The 18,842-nt window shown below is 43.9% G+C and overlaps 1 long non-coding RNA gene across 1 annotated transcript in view; it reads left to right on the top strand.

The window, feature by feature from the left end:
• The first annotated feature begins 449 nt into the window (after positions 1-449).
• LOC143842213 (uncharacterized) overlaps positions 450-18,842 on the top strand; it is an 89,448-nt gene continuing 71,055 nt past the window's right edge. The window contains exon 1 of the long non-coding RNA XR_013233022.1: positions 450-608. This is a non-coding gene — a long non-coding RNA (uncharacterized LOC143842213). The remainder of the gene's footprint in view (positions 609-18,842) is intronic.

Here is an 18,842-nt window from a genome sequence, read left to right as displayed (position 1 = left end):
TAGAATCACTGGCTCTGGACTGGAAAATTCCCGAAGATTTAGGCACAGAACCAGGAACATGAAACCATGGAAGGGCACAGTTTGGAGCAGGGAGGGTGCTCAGCTTCTGTTTCCATCAGGTGAACTGGTCTGTATAGTCTGGAGATCAGTTGGAATTCTTTAAGAACTCCAGGTATCACGTACAATTTGGACCCTAAACATAACAAGCCAACATGTGATAGAGCAACATTTCATAAATCTACTCTTTATATGCAAGATCTTCCTGTTTAAGAACTCTCAGACTGGCGGGGAGTTTTCTGCCTTTTTTGTTTTTCAACAGAATTGTACACAGCAGGCATTCTACTGGTCAAGCTATGTGTGTTTGCAACTGAGGCTGAATAATCATTTGCTTGTTGGATAAAGGTGAAGGACCAAGAAAATAAACAGAGGCAAGTTGTGCATGCCTCACATCATGTGGCCATAGGTCAGAACTCAGCTGTCTCACATCAGAAGGATTTTTGAATCCCCACTTCTATTCTGGTTTTATCACATTCATTCAGCTTTTGATACAACTGACCAGATTTTGATACCACATCAAATATACCTAATGAATACTCTTTACAAAGAAGGTACATGTATGTTGCTAGATGCTTTATTTGGGGCTAAAAAGTTAAGTATAAAATTAATGAATAAATGAAATGTGTGTGCCCTTTAATCTAGTTAGATATCTTGCTTAAGGTGACCAGATTTTAACATTGGTAAAGTGGGACACCATTGACCGGGGGGGGGATGTCTTGATTAAAAATTTGGTCTATATGGAGCAACAAAATGTTTCATAGAATGCATAGAATGCAAAAATAGTAATATATTTAAATATATATTTAAATTTCAACATAAGTATAATTTGCCAGGTGCCCCCAGATGTCCCTTCAAACGTGGGACAATCTGGTCACCTTAATCTTGCTATCCTGATTTTGAACTTTTGTTATATACTTTTTGATGAATATTTGACTTTATACTTCCCCAAAGGTTTATCTTGGAAACTAATAGCAATTCAATATACAGTACTTGCAGTCATTTTGCATTTCCCTCTGAATCTTCCTTGGAAAAGGTCTTTTCATGCAACCTTTGTCTCTGTTTATCCTTATAAACTTGTTCAACGGCACAGTTTTAAAATGGAAGTGTTAGCCCATGTTCTTGGTTTATAGAACCAATTTTGGTTAACAAAAATTGTATTAATGCTGCTGAAAAGGCATTTTTCATCCAGCAGCTCTGAGGCCCAGTTTCTATATATGATTAGTAGCCTTATATTTAGGGCATTTTATTATATTGCAGTACATGACTACGTTTACTTCATCTTGAACTTTGGTTGCTGAGTAACAAATATACCGCTGACTGGAATGGCCAGATTTATCATTTGTGGGGAAATATCGTTGACTTTAAATAGCAAAACACATTCATGGTGACCATTATTTATGCATTGCACAGCAACTGACCTACAGTGTGGCTGTTGAATTTCCAGGAAGTGTTTACTGGATCACATTCACAAAGTGTTTGCTGGCACCTCATCAGTTAGTGGTTAGAACAGGGTAAGCCCATCACTAGTGAATCATATTTGCTGACATTTGCTTGTGGCAACTGCTCAGTTCCTCCATAGTTCATGCTACCTCAGTTAATCCACCTGTTCATGTTTTTGTTTCACTGTGGGGCCATCCCCATCTGTAAACCGCTCCGCAGTTATTAAATAAAAGAGTAAGGGCAAGTTGGGAGGAGTTAGGACGAGCTCTGTCCAGGATAAAAACTTGGAGGGGCGAATCAGGAGCCACAAAGCGGCTCCTGATTCGCCCCTCCGAGTGTCAATCCTGGACCAAGGAGGCAATGCGGAGGCATGCAAAGCGCGCCTCCCCATTGCCTCCTTGGCCGCCATAGACTACACATCGCTGCGGGGAAAGGAGCAGGGATGCCGCATCGAAGACGTGGCCCAGCCCTGCTCCTTTCCAGCCGCACAACATCCCAACTTGCCGCCGAAGGGCCTGGGACACCGCGCCCCTTCGCCACCGCCCCTCGCCGCTGCTGGCCAGAGCTTCCCTGTCGCCAACGCTGCTTCCCGGCTGCTGCCACTCCCAGACGCGGCTCCCCCAGCGTCACCGTCCTTCCCTGACAAACCTGCCTGCCACCGTGGGCCTGTTGATACCCCACTCTGAGCCGCTCCGCTGCCACTGCCCTGTCTGCCCCGCCACTGGCCGTTAGAAGCATGGGCTGCCGTGGCCTGCGCCGCCGCCCTGCCGCCGCCCTCACCGCAGAACACCGCTGCCCTTGCCACCTCTCGAATGCCACCGCAAGCGCTGCCACTTTAACGGCCCCGCCACCGCCGCAGCTGGCCTGCCACCCCCGCAGCGCACCACGTGCCCGCCCGCCTAAGGACTGCCTGCCAAACTGCATCCCCGCAGCTCCCGGCCGCTGAGGAGCCACCAGCGGCGAAGGCAGGTAGGCCGCTTCCAGCCCTGGCCCCGCTGAGGCCTTCTGCGATCCGGGGGGGGGGGATGAGAAAGCCTTCAAAATAAAATGGGCTTTAGATCTAGTACTGTATAAATGGAGCCAGTCCTACCCTCTTCTCTTTTTTGGCAGACTTCACCGCATGGCATTACAGTGGATCCAAAAATAAACGTAATAAATTCTGATTCAAGATTTGTTTTCCATCAGTTAATGGCAGGTTACCTTAGTCACTCTGTCAACATTTCCTTCTTGCTCTTGGGAAATATAAATGCCAGAAATATATGTGTATGCATGCGTGTGTGTGTATCTATATCTTACACATCTACACAAGCCCCTCCCATTTCTTCAAAATAGTTAGGATGGGAGTCTTTATACTGAGTTGCTACAGTTTCAGATGTATATTTTAAATGGTTTAAAATAAAGCCGAATGTGTTAAGTTTATTGAACACTACAACAAATTGTTGCCTATAGTCCTAGCATGTGATGTGTCACCATATAGAGTGGGGGCAGTTCTGAGGCATGTGCTTGCAGACAGTTGGGAAGTGCCAATTGCTTATTATTCCTGGACTAGTAAATAAGCCCACTGCAGTTGTAATGCAGCGGGCGCTAGCGAGTCTTCGGAGTTGGCGGGGGCTGCGGGGCCGGCGCGGCCGTGACTGGGGTCTTAAGTGAAGGCTGGGAATCGACGGGGCTGGCGCGGGCGTGGGGCGGGGCGGCACAGCTCGGGCGGGTCTCGGGAGTGGGGGGGGCTGCGGGGCTGGCGCAGCCATGGCTGGGTTCTTGAGCAGGGACCGGGAGTCGGTGGAGCCGGCGCGGGCGTGGGGCGGGGCGGCACAGGGCGGCTCGGGCGGGTCTCGAGAGTCGGCGGGCAGTATGTGGGCTTGGCTTGTTGCGGCGCGGCATAGCTCATCGAGGGCCCCCGGCCGTGTCAGCGGCTACCTGGGGCCGTGCAGAGTCTCGTTGTGCAGTGGCGAAGCAGCATCCTGGGCTGGTGGAGGTGAGTGAAGTTATGGCGGCACGTGGGCGGCGGCGGGCGAGGAGGAAGGGAGCGCCTCCCGATTAGTCAGTCCGGTGGGAAGGGACCAACTGACAATCGCAGGGCCCAATCGGCAGGCGCTTTGTGCCTGCCAATTGGGCCCCCCGATTGTCATTCCAGAGGAAGGGGCCTATGGGCACCCTTCCTCATCATGGACAGGGCCCACCTTTGGTGCCCTTAACGAAATATATTATCCGCTCCGCTAGGAGCGGTTAAAGATGTTAACATCTCCCAAGCACAATTATGCCCAGGAAGATAGGGAGGTTTTGGTAATCATGGTGGCTATTAAAATTCCACAATTATGTCTACAGCCACCCATTTTTTATTGTGACTGATCATTAGCTGCTTCTGGGCATATTCTCCCCAGAGAAAGAAACCCCCAAAATTTTGTCTCCCAGAGGATTGTGCTAGGCTATTTTCTTGAATAGCTATGATTTTGGTTTGGTGCACCACCCGGGGTCTGACCTTGAACATGCAGATGCCTTGAGTTGCCTGCTGCCGCCCATTCCTGAGGCAGACCCCTCTCTGGCCCATGGCATCATGATTCTGGACTCCCTGCCTGACTCACCGGTCCATGCAAGAGATGTGGTTGCTCAGTCAGTGCTGGACCCTGTAGGTCCAGCAAGGGGGAAGAGTTTGCACCATACACAAACCAAAGGAATGTACTGTTGCTGCAAAGGTGCTGCCTATTGTGGGGGGCTCGGGTAGTAGTGCCTCTCGGGCTGAGGCGGTGCATCTTGAGTGCACTCAAGGAATGCAAATAGAAAACTTCGGAAGCTGAGCAAAGCTTAAAGCCTTGCTCCAGCCTAAGAAGTCATCGTTCAGTTTAATTGGTTCGTCTTCCAATTGTAAGAGCCAAGTAGAAGAAAGAACAACATTTGAGTCCAGTGGTACCTTTAAAACCAGCAGAGTTGGACTTCTGGCAGTCCTTCAAACCAGATTTCACACTCTTGTTCAGAGCTTCAGAAGAGGGGAGAATAACTTTTCTTCAGGCATAGGTCAGAGGACCTTTGCAAACTTTGGAAGCATTTAGAGGTGCTATAAATGGTCTCTTGAAGCCCTAGAAAGCAGCAGTCCAGAAGATAGGGATTAAATTTTGCCCTGTTCTTTCTACCTTTTCTGAGGGTGCTGGAGACTAAAGAAGCCATTTCCTGACTTCTCTTGGTACACTCAGTATTGGGGGAAGGTCTGGAAAGTTGTTTGCCTTATTTACCAGAATTATCAACAACTGTTTCATTTCAAAGCTGTACTTACAAAAAGGAAGAGGAGCCCTTGCAAAGGATCTTTCTTCCTGGGCCACTGATGGGTTTTCACAGGGGCTTTACGCACCGGGATCTTTGTAGCAAATTGGTCACTGAATGAAAAATCGCCATTTAAAATAGTGGAATTCGTCGTTATGCATACCTGCCTTTGTAGTGGAATCCAGTTGCGTTTTGTAGCGTTTCCCACAGGCTTCCGGTCTCGGCAGAAATCGCTAGAAAGGAAGCGCTATTGCCGAGCTCATCCCACCCCTGGCCGTCAAGCAGCCAATGGGCAGCCGTTAGCATGCTCCCAAACAGCCCCTTTCCCTTTAAGAAAGGTTTAAAAAAAAAAAAAACAGACCCATTGTAACGAATCTGTGTAGATTCGTTGCAATGGAGAGACCCATCCAGCTGCCTGGGGTGTTTGAGCTGTCATTTGATCGTTGCCACGCTGCCTCCGAGTGAAACCCCCCCCCTCTCACGGGCCCGATTTTCGGCTGAATGACTGTGTAAAAAATAAAGTGACTGCTTAGTAGTGTGCTTAGTGACTGAAGTGTGCTTAGTGACTGAAGGGGAGGGACTGAAGCCGGGGAAGCCTCTGTTTGAGCTGTCATTTGATCGTTGCCACGCTGCCTCCGAGTGAAAAAAAAAATCCCCCCCTCCCCCCCCCCTCTCACGGGCCCGATTTTCGGCTGAATGAATGTGTAAAATGTGTGTGCTTAGTGACTGAAGGGGAGGGACTGAAGCCAGGGAAGCCTCTAAACTGAAAGAGGCTCGCTGGTGCGTTATCCCCGCTCGCTCAGAGAAAAAAAATGGCGAACAGTTCGCCGGAAGTTTGGAGGACAGGCTCAGGAGGAGGGACTTTGAAGAAACCGCAACAATGTTAACGCACAGGTCTTTTTCGCTAGTGTTGCAGATTGGTTGCAGGAGTGTATCGCTTTCCGGAGGGTGAATCCACTTTTGGGGATTTCCCTGAAAGCGCTACAAGGAAGTGCTTTTTGCAGATTGGTTTCAGGTGTGTGGCAGATTGTCGACGACATTGTGCAAAACAGCAAATCAGTAGCGTTTTCAATTGGCAACCATTGTGCTATTTTGAAGGCGTGCAAAAAGCCCCACAGTCTTCCTCAGGAGGCTGCTTTTCTTCCTCTTAAGAAAGCATGGGCTGAAAGCATGGAGCTGCTGGAGCTGCTGCAGGGTGGTACAGAAAGCCAGCTCAGGAAACGAATCAGAAAGACTACTACTCTGCTGGTGATGGTGTGCTTAGTGTTTATGACAATGACACCTAGGTCCCAGGCTAACATCACTAAATTCACTATAATACGTTGCTTATGTGCTGTACTTACATATATGCCAGGTCACTGATAATGGCGGCCATGCCAGAATGCATTTGATCGGGGGTGTTGAGGCACTAGTATGTTCATGGGATTTGATTTTATCAGAAGCTATTTATTGTGGGAAAGAAGGGTTGCCACTTGCCAGCCAATGGCACTAATTAAGGTTTTTCACAGCCTTCCTGGAATTGATGATTTTGTGCTGCAGCATGGGAGACTGACTCTTTGGTTAAGGTCAATGAGTAGGGCAGTCTCAGGTTGACTTCCTGGATCCTGTTGGCCAGGAATTAGCAAGCTAGTGTCTTCAAGCCCTATCTCAGCTAAACAGTCCAGGAGAATACTGTGCTGCTTTGGAAAAGTGTATTCATTTTATCTGGGCCAATGTTTTAGGCTGTGCTGATCTACTCCAGGTCTTAGTGTGAATATCCCAGAAAGACGAAAACACTGCAGGAGCTCTAAGAAGCCTATTTGGATGAATAGAGAATTTCAAGAGGAACTAAGAAAGAAAAGGAAAATGTTCAGGAAATGGAGGGAAGGACAGAGCTCTAAAGAAGAGTACCTACAGGTTACTAGGCACTGTAGATCAATCATAAGAAAGGCCAAAGCTCAGAGTGAGCTAAGATTGGCCAGGGAAGCCCATTGTAACAAGAAAAGATTTTTCAGTTATGTGAGGAGCAAACGTAAAGTAAAGGAGGCAATAGGCCCACTGTTGGGTGCGGATGGACAAACTCTAACGGAAGATGCAGAGAAAGCAGAAAGGCTTAGTGCCTATTTTACATCTGTTTTTTCCCACAGGTCAAAGGGTTTAGGCACATCTAGAGATGGCAGTAGCCAAAGGACAGTGTCTGGGTGGCAGGTTAACATGGATAGAGAGGTTGTCGAGAGGCATTTAGCTGCACTGGATGAGTTCAAATCCCCTGGTCCGGATGAAATGCACCCGAGAGTACTCAAAGAACTTTCCAGAGAACTTGCACAGCCCTTGTCCATCATTTTCGGAACCTCTTTAAGGACTGGAGATGTCCCGGAGGACTGGAAGAGAGCAAATGTTATTCCAATCTTCAAAAAAGGGAGGAAGGATGACCCGGGAAACTACAGACCAGTGAGTCTGACCTCTGTTGTGGGGAAGATAATGGGAGCGATCTGCAAACATCTGGAGGACAATTTGGTGATCCAAGGAAGTCAGCATGGATTTGTCTCCAACAGGTCCTGCCAGACCAACCTGGTTTCCTTTTTTGACCAAGTAACAGGTATGCTGGATCGGGGAAATTCGGTTGATGTCATTTACTTGGATTTTAGTAAAGCTTTTGACAAGGTTCCCCATGATGTTCTGATGGATAAATTGAAGGACTGCAATCTGGATTTTCAGATAGTCAGGTGGATAGGGAATTGGTTAGAGAACCGCACTCAAGGAGTTGTTGTCAATGGTGTTTCATCAGACTGGAGAGAGGTGAGTAGCGGGGTACCTCAGGGCTCGATGCTTGGCCCGGTACTTTTTAACATATTTATTAATGATCTAGATGAGGGGGTGGAGGGACTACTCATCAAGTTTGCAGATGACACCAAATTGGGAGGACTGGCAAATACTCTGGAAGATAGAGACAGAGTTCAACGAGATCTGAACACAATGGAAAAATGGGCAAAGGAGAACAAGATGCAATTTAATAAAGATAAGTGTAAAGTTCTGCATCTGGGTCAGAAAAATGAAAAGCATGCCTACAGGATGGGGGATACGCTTCTAGGTAACACTGTGTGTGAACGAGACCTTGGGGTACTTGTGGATTGTAAACTAAACATGAGCAGGCAGCGTGATGCAGCGGTAAAAAAGGCAAATGCCAATTTGGGCTGTATCAACAGAGGCATCACATCAAAATCACAAGATGTCATAGTCCCATTGTATACGGCACTGGTCAGACCACACTTGGAGTACTGTGTGCAGTTCTGGAGGCCTCACTTCAAGAAGGACATAGATAAAATTGAAAGGGTACAGAGGAGAGCGACGAGGATGATTTGGGGCCAAGGGACCAAGCCCTATGAAGATAGGTTGAGGGACTTGGGAATGTTCAGCCTGGAGAAAAGGAGGTTGAGAGAGGACATGATAGCCCTCTTTAAGTATTTGAAAGGTTGTCACTTGGAGGAGGGCAGGATGCTGTTTCTGTTGGCTGCAGAGGAGAGGACACACAGTAATGGGTTTAAACTTCAAGTACAGCGATATAGGCTAGATATCAGGAAAAAAATTTTCACACTCAGAGTAGTTCAGCAGTGGAATAGGCTGCCTAAGGAGGTGGTGAGCTCCCCCTCACTGGAAGTCTTCAAGCAAAGGTTGGATACACACTTTTCTTGGATGCTTTAGGATGCTTTGGGCTGATCCTGCGTTGAGCAGCGGTTGGACTAGATGGCCTGTATGGCCCCTTCCAACTCTATGATTCTGTGATTCTATGATTCTATGATTAATAAGAACACAGGAAAAAGCCAGTGGTCATTACTGCAGCTCCATCCAAAGTACCTGATTTACTAAACTGTATTCCAGTTTAAAATTATGCTGTCTCTTTATTCTAATGCCTAACATTAAGGACACAACAAATATAATGGCTGATAGTTTCAAAAGCAATTTAAAGGTTCAATAATAATATCCTGTCTGGAAATTGGATTGAAAATTGACTAGATTATTTGTCTCATTCAGAAATACATGGAAGGGGAAGCCATTACTCTCTCAGACTTCACACCCAAGAATGGCAATGGGGCAAAAAAATCTGAGGACATTTTTTTCCTTTTCTTTTTAACAGAGAACTTAACACCATTTCCTTTACATTTTTATGAATATATACCCATTGGTCTCTCATCTTCTGAATTCAGGTATTACTACTGTAGCTTATATTAGAGTTGAGGCCAGAAGGGTTTATGTTGACTGCTAACATCAAGGGATGAAAGTCTATTTGTAAATTATCCCCAAGTTATCATTATCAGCATTTTACAAACTGGTGTAATCCGGATTTCTCGTTTTGTGGTGAGCTCTGCCATCTACTGGCTGTTTGCTAGTATCAACAGAATTTGGCCCAATTTATGCTCTCCCCTCGTGGTTAATCTCTGTTAGAATAATCTCAGTACTAGGGTAACTGCATCGATAGTGCAGTTTACACCCTCCTCCTTACTGACTTAAATCCTGGCATGCCAGGACCTTGCATTTTATGGTGTGAGAAAAAAAAAGATTGTTTTCCATCTGAAGGAGATGACCGATGGAGTTTTTTCTTCCTTACTTACTTTTTCCTTTCAGGAATTAATATCTTGTGGCAGGGGAGTGTGTTCAGATACTTTTATGTGTGCCAGAGATCTTAAAATTAAGATAACGCTACAAAATGAAGTCCATTTTAATGCCAAAAAATGAGGGAAAAATAGGCAGGAATGGAAGAGTTTAGTTAGTGCAATAACTACAAAGTGTCTTAGGACTAAAGCTTTTTATATGTTCATTTTGCAGCTTTGCAAATGAAGAAATACTTCATTTAAAGATGAAGTAATTGGGAATATCCAGGCCAGAGCCGGACTTCTCAAAGATGTAGCATCCACTGCCATGTTTTAGCTTATATAACAATTCAACATGGTTAAAACAAATAACAGAAGGGTTTAAAGCTACAGGAAAGATTGTCCATTGAATTATGCATCTATTAGATGCTATTTTAAAAGTAAATAATCTCTATGCATAGATAGATAGTAAGAGTAGGTTACAGAGACCCAGAATTCAAAAATGCTGCTCAGTGCTTATTATAAACCTGTCCCAGTGTTGTTAAAGACCAAAAGCTCTTTTTCAGAAGAGCTTTAAAAATGTCAAATAATTAGATTTAGAACTCTTGCTAAGAGCATTTTATTTTTACACATGGCAGGGTAATATAACCATCCTCACATTAAAATCCACTATAAATAAGTTTATTATATAAAGAATGTATTCAATTAGATTTAATCTGTTGGTCCATTTCCAATTACATAAAGAGAAACAATAAACAACCTTTCCATACAAAGCAACTTGGTTTTTCTGGAATTGAACTTACTTTCTCCCATCCACTGTCTTTCCACATCCCATCCTGGTTGGTGATACTATAGAAGGGAAGATTGTGATATGAATGGCAATGGAAAACCTCATGCATTTGCTGTATGTTTTGTGCTCTCTTCCCCTCCCTCACTCCAAGGCGTAAACTGCATGGAGCTTTTATTCCAATCCCAGATCAATTCAGTCCCTGCCGTCTACACAGAATGCGATTTCCGATTGGATTTTGGGCAATTTAAATTTTCCTTCTGCAGCAAGAAGGATTGATCTGGAGTGACCCTACCTTTATTGTTCGATATCTCAGAGTGCTGTTAATCCTCAATATCCAGATTGGAAAAAAAGCTCCATGGTAGAGAACCTCTGATAAACTACACCTGGTCATCTGACACGCTTGCCTTAAAGGAGAAGCCCCTAATTTCTCTCAACTTCTGTCAGTCCTGGATTTTCCCCCTCCCCTCCAAGAAAAGAAAGAGGCTCCCTGCCTGGCTCCTCCCCCCTCCCCCTTCAAGAAAAGAAAGAAAGAGGCTTGGCTCCCCCCCCACCTTCTGAGCCTCCCTAACCACGTGCAGAAGACTTTCCTGTTTCAATGGGGAGGTGGGGGGGAGAGGAAGACCCGAGTTCAAAGCGATCTGAATTCAACAGGATTAACAATGGAATAAACAAAGTAAGTGCAGACTCTACCCTAGTTTCTATAAATGAAACAAAGTCTTCTGGGCCAGATGAACTACATCTGGGGGTTTTAAAAGAACTTGCAGATGTCATCTCTGAACCTCTGTCCATTATTTTTGACACTTCTTGGAGAACAGGTGAGGTGCCAGATGATTGGAGGCGGGCAAATGTTGTCCCCATCTTCAAGAAAGGAAAAAAGGAGGATCCGAGTAATTATCGACCCGCCAGCTTGACATCTGTAGTTGGCAAAATTTTGGAACAAATAATCAAACACTCGGTTCTTGAGCAGCTTAATTGTATCCTCCCTGTTTTCTGTAAACCACCCTGAGCCCTCGGGGAGGGTGGTATGTAAATATAATAAACAAATAAATAAACAAACAAACAAACAAATAAATAAATAAATAATAAACAAAAATCAGATATTCATCCCAGTGTTCTTGAAATTATTCTAATGGCTTATGGTTGACCAAGCTCATTAATTTAGTCATAAAGGGCAGCAAAGACTAACCACAGACGCTGGTTGATGCTGCGGAGGGCTGGCTGGAGGCAGGCATGACTTCCCCAGCAGCCCTGGTGCGCTGCGTTCTTGTAGCGCGCAGAACACAAACGGAGAGGCGGGACCACGGTGCCCATAAAGGCGCCATGTGTGCACATCCCAGCCTCTTCTCCAGGATGCCAAGGAACAGCTTCCTACCCTCCCATCCTATGTCAATGTTTGATGTGGATGTTCTCTATTAATATTTTGTCACAGTTGCGGGTTCGCATGGGATGGAGCCTGTTGGCAGGGAGTCCGGTATGCGATCAGACTCCCTGGGGTTCGGGACCTCCTTAAGAGGTGGCATATAAATGAGTGCGGCTTACCCTGCTGGGAGGCCAGGGGCTCATTTAGCCAGGTGGCCTGGGGACAGCCAAATGAGGTGGACACCCGTTGGCTCCCCTGCATAGGTCGCTTCCCTTAGGGCAGACTTCAGTAGGCAAGGGGATCTGCTCTCTCGGCTGGGAATGGTGTGGGTCCCCAGGGCACCTCTGGACTCCGTGGGTTGTGGTGCAGTCTGCTGACTGCTAGGTCAGGCTCCCTGTCCCATGCTGTGCCAACCCTCCCGTGGGGAAGTAATAAAAGCTGTGGCCTTGTTTATCCCAACATTGGTGTGTCGTGCCTTATTCCAGCCCAAAATGCCCTCCTGCAAGTCAACAGCTAATTCTGTAAATTTTGTAATCCATAAATCTGTGTGTGGAGCTTGCTGCTGCTTGAAGCCTGATGGTAAATCTTGCTGCAGTTATTGCATGGAAGAAAAATTTGTGCCTTGTTTCAGTAGACCTGCAGGTAAAATACTCAACACATATATATTGGTCTAATGGAAATTTACATTTCTACATGGTCTGCAGTTTATCATGTACTTTTATCCAGATTTTTTAGAACACTTTATAGTTCCACCACATATAAAGAAATGAACCTAATAATCTCATAACACCTGCAACAATTTGTTTGATTAGACATTTTAGTAACAACTTCGGGAGTTAGATGTCATCTATAAAACATCTTATATCAATTTACACATAATGTCTGACGCTTTGTCAACTTTACATTCTTAGAATCATAGAATAATAGAGTTGGAAGGGACATCATGGGTCATCTTGTCCAATCCCCTGAGCTATGCAGGACACTCACAACCCTATTGCTCATCCACTCTAACCTGCCAACCCCTTGAGCCTTCACAGAATCAGCCTCTCCATTCTTACACTATAATTGTTTCCATTCATCTATTGGGATGGTCATACCAAAATTCTGCATCCATTTTATCATACAAGCTTTCACTTGTTCAAACTCCGTTTCCAATTTAAGCAGATATTTATATATTCTGCCCAGAATATATAGTTTATTTTGTAAAATTAGTTTTTAAAATTCTGTTTGTTCTCTCACAATTCCTTAAATCACTTGCAATTCTTTTTTTAATTTGGATGTCCACTGAATATGGGTAAACCAGTATATCCTTTTACCTTCATGGGACAATTGCTGCTAGTTTTTTATCTCCCCTTTGGAGATAAATCAAATCCTGGATATGCAAAATCCATATTTTTATTTCTTCCAGTCCCTTAGGAAATAATTTTTAATTGTGAAACTCTGGGATTAATACTTGCACTTTATTTATCCCATATCTCCAGAAAGCTGTTTCTCCATATGTGATGTAATCCAGGATCTGATTTCTTAATTCCAGGTCATAATAGATGTTGCAAATTCTGGGTCAAACTGTTGTTGTTTTTCACAGTTCAAGCTACGTTTTATTAAAACTGTGATCCAGTCCATTATCCAGGTTAAACCTGCTGCATGATAATATAATTTGAGGTTAGGAAAACATAATCTTCCTCTTATCATCTTGTAAAACTTTAAATGCAATTCTCAGTCTCTTATTCTTCTAAACAAACTTGTTGATGTTACTTTGCCATTTTATTAAGATCTTATCTTTGAATTCAATTGGTAATGTTTGGAAAACGAAATTCGGTCTTGTCAAAATATTCATTTTAACTGTTCCCATTCTTTCAGACAAAGAAAAATTTAGCTTCTACCATAGCTTAAAATCTTTAACAATTTTTGCCAGATTACATAGTAGTTATTTTCAACCATATTCTTTAGATATTTGGTATTTAACCTTATTTGGGTTGACGTAACAGTTTATAATGTTCACAATCTCATTCTTCAATTTTTCTGATTTACCTTGTAATAAGAGTTTTTTAAATTCTTTTTGTTTATTTTATAACCCCATACCCCTCCACAATCATTTAAACATAGATTAAAATGAGTAGCCGTGTTGGTCTGAAGTAGCACAACAAAATCAGAGTCCAGTAGCACCTTTAAGACCAACAAAGATTTATTCAAGGCGTGAGCTTTTGAGAGCAAGCACTCTTCATCAGACTAAGAACTGACCATCATAACAATAGGAATATATGAGCAAAAGTTAATTCTGTTACATTAGTAAACTGTGTCACAGCATCCAAACACAGCCACATGATAACTCCCTGCCAAACCAGCCAATCAGACCCCTCAAACCCATTTGTAGTTCACAAAGACATATCAGAAATAAAACTGTCAAATCCATGGCTCACACCCTAATATTTACTGCCGGCCCCATCTGTCTCCATATCAGTGTGAAACAGTCTTACAAGTAGAAGCTCACATTCCTCACAATTTATTTTAATTGGGAATATGTGACTGTTAGTAATATATAATGTAATTTTGAATTCTACTTTCTGGTCCCACTGAAATAAATGGGTTTAGAAGCATGCCACATTATGCTTAGGATGAGACATCAAGACTCAGGATGAGACTACAATTATGAAGGAAAATCATATGAGTCTGTTGCACTAAGAATAAACAATCTTGTGGCAATCTTGAGATTAGATTCTTAATTCTATGACAAGCTTTTGTGAATTCTTGCACACAGAAAGCTACAGTTATCAGGTATCAGTTCATGCTTTAAAAACTAAATTCCTTGCCTTTTAATGGTATAGCTCTTACGTGGACTGTAATATTTTTCTTCTCCCTTAAAATCAGAATAATATGCAGATATAGTGAAAATAAACTGTTGACAACAAATCGTCTTATTCTGCAGGACTCTAATTACTTTCTCAGTCCACCAGAGGGTGATAGTTCTCCATTATTTTTCTTCTGTGATATAATTTTTTCATGTCATTTACAAATTACACACGTGCTTATTCACTTCCCAAACTCCAGAGCAATTTTATACTTTTAAACATGTTTCCATGTTTTAAGAACCGCCAATTAATGGGCTAAATGTATATTTTAAAGATCCCACTCCATGAGGGAGAAGGAGAAAGATAGTTGTCAGAACCATATCTTAGGTATACAAGAAAGAGTTGTTCTTACCTAATGTATGATAAATCAACTTGTCATGCTATTTTTATATTATTTATTAGTAGTAAAGCCCATTGCATTCTGTAATGCAATGGGTACTAGCTCATGGTTTGGTGTATGTTTAATACCTCACTTGGAAGCTGGCAACTCTAAGAGGGGAGCCTCTCTGAGCACAGTAGTCCTGACCCTAATCAGGTTCTAGTGCATCTAGGAAGTATGGAATTCCAAAATATGAAATCTGGCAACTTTACCTCCTCTCTGCAATGTTTTTGTGACCTGAAATAGGCTGGTGGGTGCTATGTGGCTGGTTGGGTAGCTGTGGACACATGATAACCTTTTGAGGCCCCACTTTCAAACTTCAAGGAATATTTCCTCAAGGGATATTTCCAACTTCCTAGTGGGGCCTGGAGAGCTCCTGGAATTACAGCTGATCTCCAGACTATGAAGGTCAGCTCCCCAGGAAGAAACAGATGCTTTGGAGGGTGAGCAGGACTGTTGTGCAGAAGAAACTTTTATGGCCTCCTATGCAGGTTGTTGTGAAGATGACACACTTGAGGCCCACTGCACAGGGTTGTTATACAGATGAAACAGGAGGTAAGAGAACCTCCGCAACAGCATCCAGTTCATAGAGTTATGGCAAAGAAACATGTATGGTTTGGCTGCACTGCCCTAAAATAGCAAGGCTGGCTACAGCAGTATCTTAATTTAGATGGGGCTTTTTTGTGGCCTCCCTGTCAGCCAGTAGTTAGGCAGAAGGAGAAGCTCTCCCCCCTCAAAAGAAAAGCGCACCTATGCCCTCAGACTCCCCTGTGTTGCTTTCAGAAACATATCCCTCCCCTCTAGATTCTTCCTTCAAAGCCCAGTTAATGCCTGGATGAGACAACTCTCAGCTACTGGGTGGATTAACAGGATAGAAAGTTAATAAATGCCTGGAGTCTTTTCTCAAAGGTTGGAGACAGAGGTTGGCGTCAGTGGTGAGCGTGTCCTAGAGTTGGGCCCTCAGCTGCAGAATCCTTCAGGGAGCTATACTCTCCCCAATGTTATTTAACATCTGCATGCACCTCCCTCACCCAACTGATATGGAATTTCAGGCTGGGTTGTCACCAGTACACTGATGACACCTCGCTATTTCTGTTAATGGTTGGCCATCCATTGACACCATCAGATTATCTGGCCAAATCCCTAGAGACATGGTGGACGGGCTAAAGCAGAGCCAGCTGAAGTTAAGTTCAGCCAAGATCATGGTCCTCTAGTTGGGTAAACTCACAGAGAGATGAAGCTTCCAACCCTTGATGGAGACCAACTAGCACTGGTGCTTTCTGTCAAGAGCTTGGGTATAATACTGGATACCAGGTGCTTTAAAAGGACAGTGAATCCTTTAAAATGCCTTCAGAGTTCACTTGTGTCTTGCAAATGGTGTTTAAAGGGACCATCTCCTTTTAAATACCTTTCCCCCCTTCCACTGAAAACAATTACGGCATCTTCTTTGGGGTAAAATCTTTTTGAAACTTGACGGGCTTTTTAGGAGAAGCATCAGTAGCTATACTGCAAGTTTGCTCCCTCCATGTAAAAAAAAACAGTCTCCCACCCATGAGCCACAGATACCTCTGGTTCAATTTTCCATTATATCTTATGGAGACCATTGATAATAATGGTCCTCATAGGTGTAATAGAGCTGAAAATTTGTGATTCCTGAAAATTTACCAAATCTGAATACCATACCAGTACTGAGATTCAGAAATATAGGGAAATGCCAATGTTTTTCAAGTTCAATATACCAAACCCGAAAAATACCGTTTTGTGGTAAGGTGTGGGTTTGGCATACTCCTAGTATAGACAGATTGGTTGACATTCCCATGTAGTTAGACAATGTGACGCCAGGCCATAGTTCACCAGCTCAGAACGTTTGAAATGACTGCAAGAAAATATTCACAAATGACTGAACCAAAATCAAGCAGTGAAGATTAATCATCTGCATATCAGCTTCAGCAAAACACCAAAGTTCTAATGATTTCCTTTAAGAGATATTATACATTTTTAAATATAAATGTTATAGTTACATGGTAGTCTTTATTTGGCTTTAGAAGCAGATTCCGTGTGTAGACAACAGCTGGAAGAAAGAACAGCTTATATGGCCATATCTCAGTACAGTCACCTTTCTACATGTCAGAAAACATCACCTCAGTTAGCAGAATAGTCCTCTGTTATGGGATGGAGAGAGAAATCCAGTGAATTGCCTCAGAAGAACCACAGCTTAGGCTGGTCTGCAGAGTTCCAAGCTCCCTGGCCTAATCCTTTCAGAGCTTAGCACTTTCTCATGTTGGTCATGCCGAGGAAGCAGAGTGGGGAAATGGCTTGAGGTTGTTACAAAATGTTAGACACATTAATCATATGTCTAAAGAGAAAGGCAGACTGTTATTACACCTGTTAAGATGCTAATGTCTTTTCAAGTCCGTCTTATTTTTATTAGGGAAAATTCAGCAGCTCTGCTCATTATATATTTCAGGCAAGGAACCAAAGGAAAGTTAATTTTGTCTTTTCAAGATATGGTTTTGTAATTATACTTTCACCTATTGTAGAGTAACTCTTCCCCATTATTCAGTCATCTGCATACACCTCATAATCCTGATTTTCTTATGAAAAATGCCTGGAGAATAGGGATCATTTCAAAATTCTCTTCCCTGCTGTTCTACTTCAAAAAATTGTCTGGTAGGAATGCCTAAATCTGTAAATTTTCAGTTATTTGATGTATGTCTTTTTTATTATTCAAGGAGTTATCATCATTCTTCTCTTGTTTACCCCCACCCTCAACCTATATTAAATTTTTCCATTAAATTTCAGATACCAGTTTTGGGTTTATTTTATTATTACTTCGCTCCCATTCTACACCTGTTCTAAAGGAATAAAGGATCTGATGGCACCCACGAAGGTCAACACTAACTTATTCGACAACCTTATAGATATGTTGACACAACACTTCATGCTACAGCTGGCCAAGATTGCCCACTCTATATCTGGAGCCAGAACGAGGGCAGATCAGTGTCTGAGTTCATGGCCAACTCCACCAGGCAGATTGCTACTGCCTGTGTGTGTACACCAACTGGTGTGTCAACACCCACGCCTCCCCCCGCCCCCCACAGTGGCACAGCGCTGGCTGCATCATCCTGGAACTGCCGCTTGGGACGACACAGCACACAACCCTACTAGGTAGTGTTCCAGGTTCAGTGGCTCCACTTTGGCATAAGTCTGGTCCCAGACATCTCCCAGTGCCTCATGGAGGATATCCTCAAGGCATCATCCCAGTTTTTGAAGATGTTCTGGTCTTGGGAAGCCCAGCACTTGAACTTTCTATCCACTTCCATGAGGTTCTGCACAAGTTCCACATCATCAGGCTCAAGGTGAAGGAGAAATACCACCTTGATATGCCTTCTGTGGAGCTCCCAGGGTTCCATGTTGACATGGATGCTGCCCACTCCAACACTGCCAGTCAAAGCCATCCAGCCAATGCTGTCACCAAGTCCAAATGGGAGCTTCAGTCCTTTCTTGGGCTCCTCAACTTCTATGAAACCACCCTGCTGAACATGGCTGCCATTGCCCAGGTGCTCCTTTGCCCACTCAACAAAAAGGCACTGTGGAAGTGGATCTGAGAGCACCAAGCTGTGTTCACCACTGTCAAGGGTCTGCTGTCTTATTCCAATGTCCAGACCCAATTTGATGAGAGACTGCCTGCCATCCTTGCCTGCAGTGCCCCCCTGGGCATAGCCTTGGGGCCATCCTCAGCCACACAATGCCAGACACCAAAGAAGTCCCCGTCACTTTCTACTCCCAACCCCTGTTGTCAGTGGAGTGCATCTACACTCAGATTGATAAGGAGGTACTTGCCCTTGTTGCCAGGGTCAAGAAATTTCATGACTATGTCTATGGGGGGAAGTTTATAATCTATGTAGTTCATAAACTGCTCCTTGGACTGTTCACTCCCAATTGCCAAACTCCTCAGATCTTGTCCCCACCCCCACCCACAGATGCTACAGTGGTCTCTCTTCCTCAATAGATAAGATTACCAACACCTGCATCAGCCCAGTCAGAACATCAGGAACACTGACACCCTCAGCTGCCTTCCTCTACCTGCTGTTGATGCAGAACTGTCATTGGCCCATGGTATCCTGCTAATCGAGTTCCTGTC

The sequence above is a fragment of the Paroedura picta genome, chromosome 1 (assembly GCF_049243985.1).
Source record: "Paroedura picta isolate Pp20150507F chromosome 1, Ppicta_v3.0, whole genome shotgun sequence".
In the NCBI taxonomy this organism is placed as follows: domain Eukaryota; kingdom Metazoa; phylum Chordata; class Lepidosauria; order Squamata; family Gekkonidae; genus Paroedura; species Paroedura picta.
Note: the sequence above shows the minus strand (reverse complement) of the source record. Positions and strands in the feature narration are given on the sequence as shown.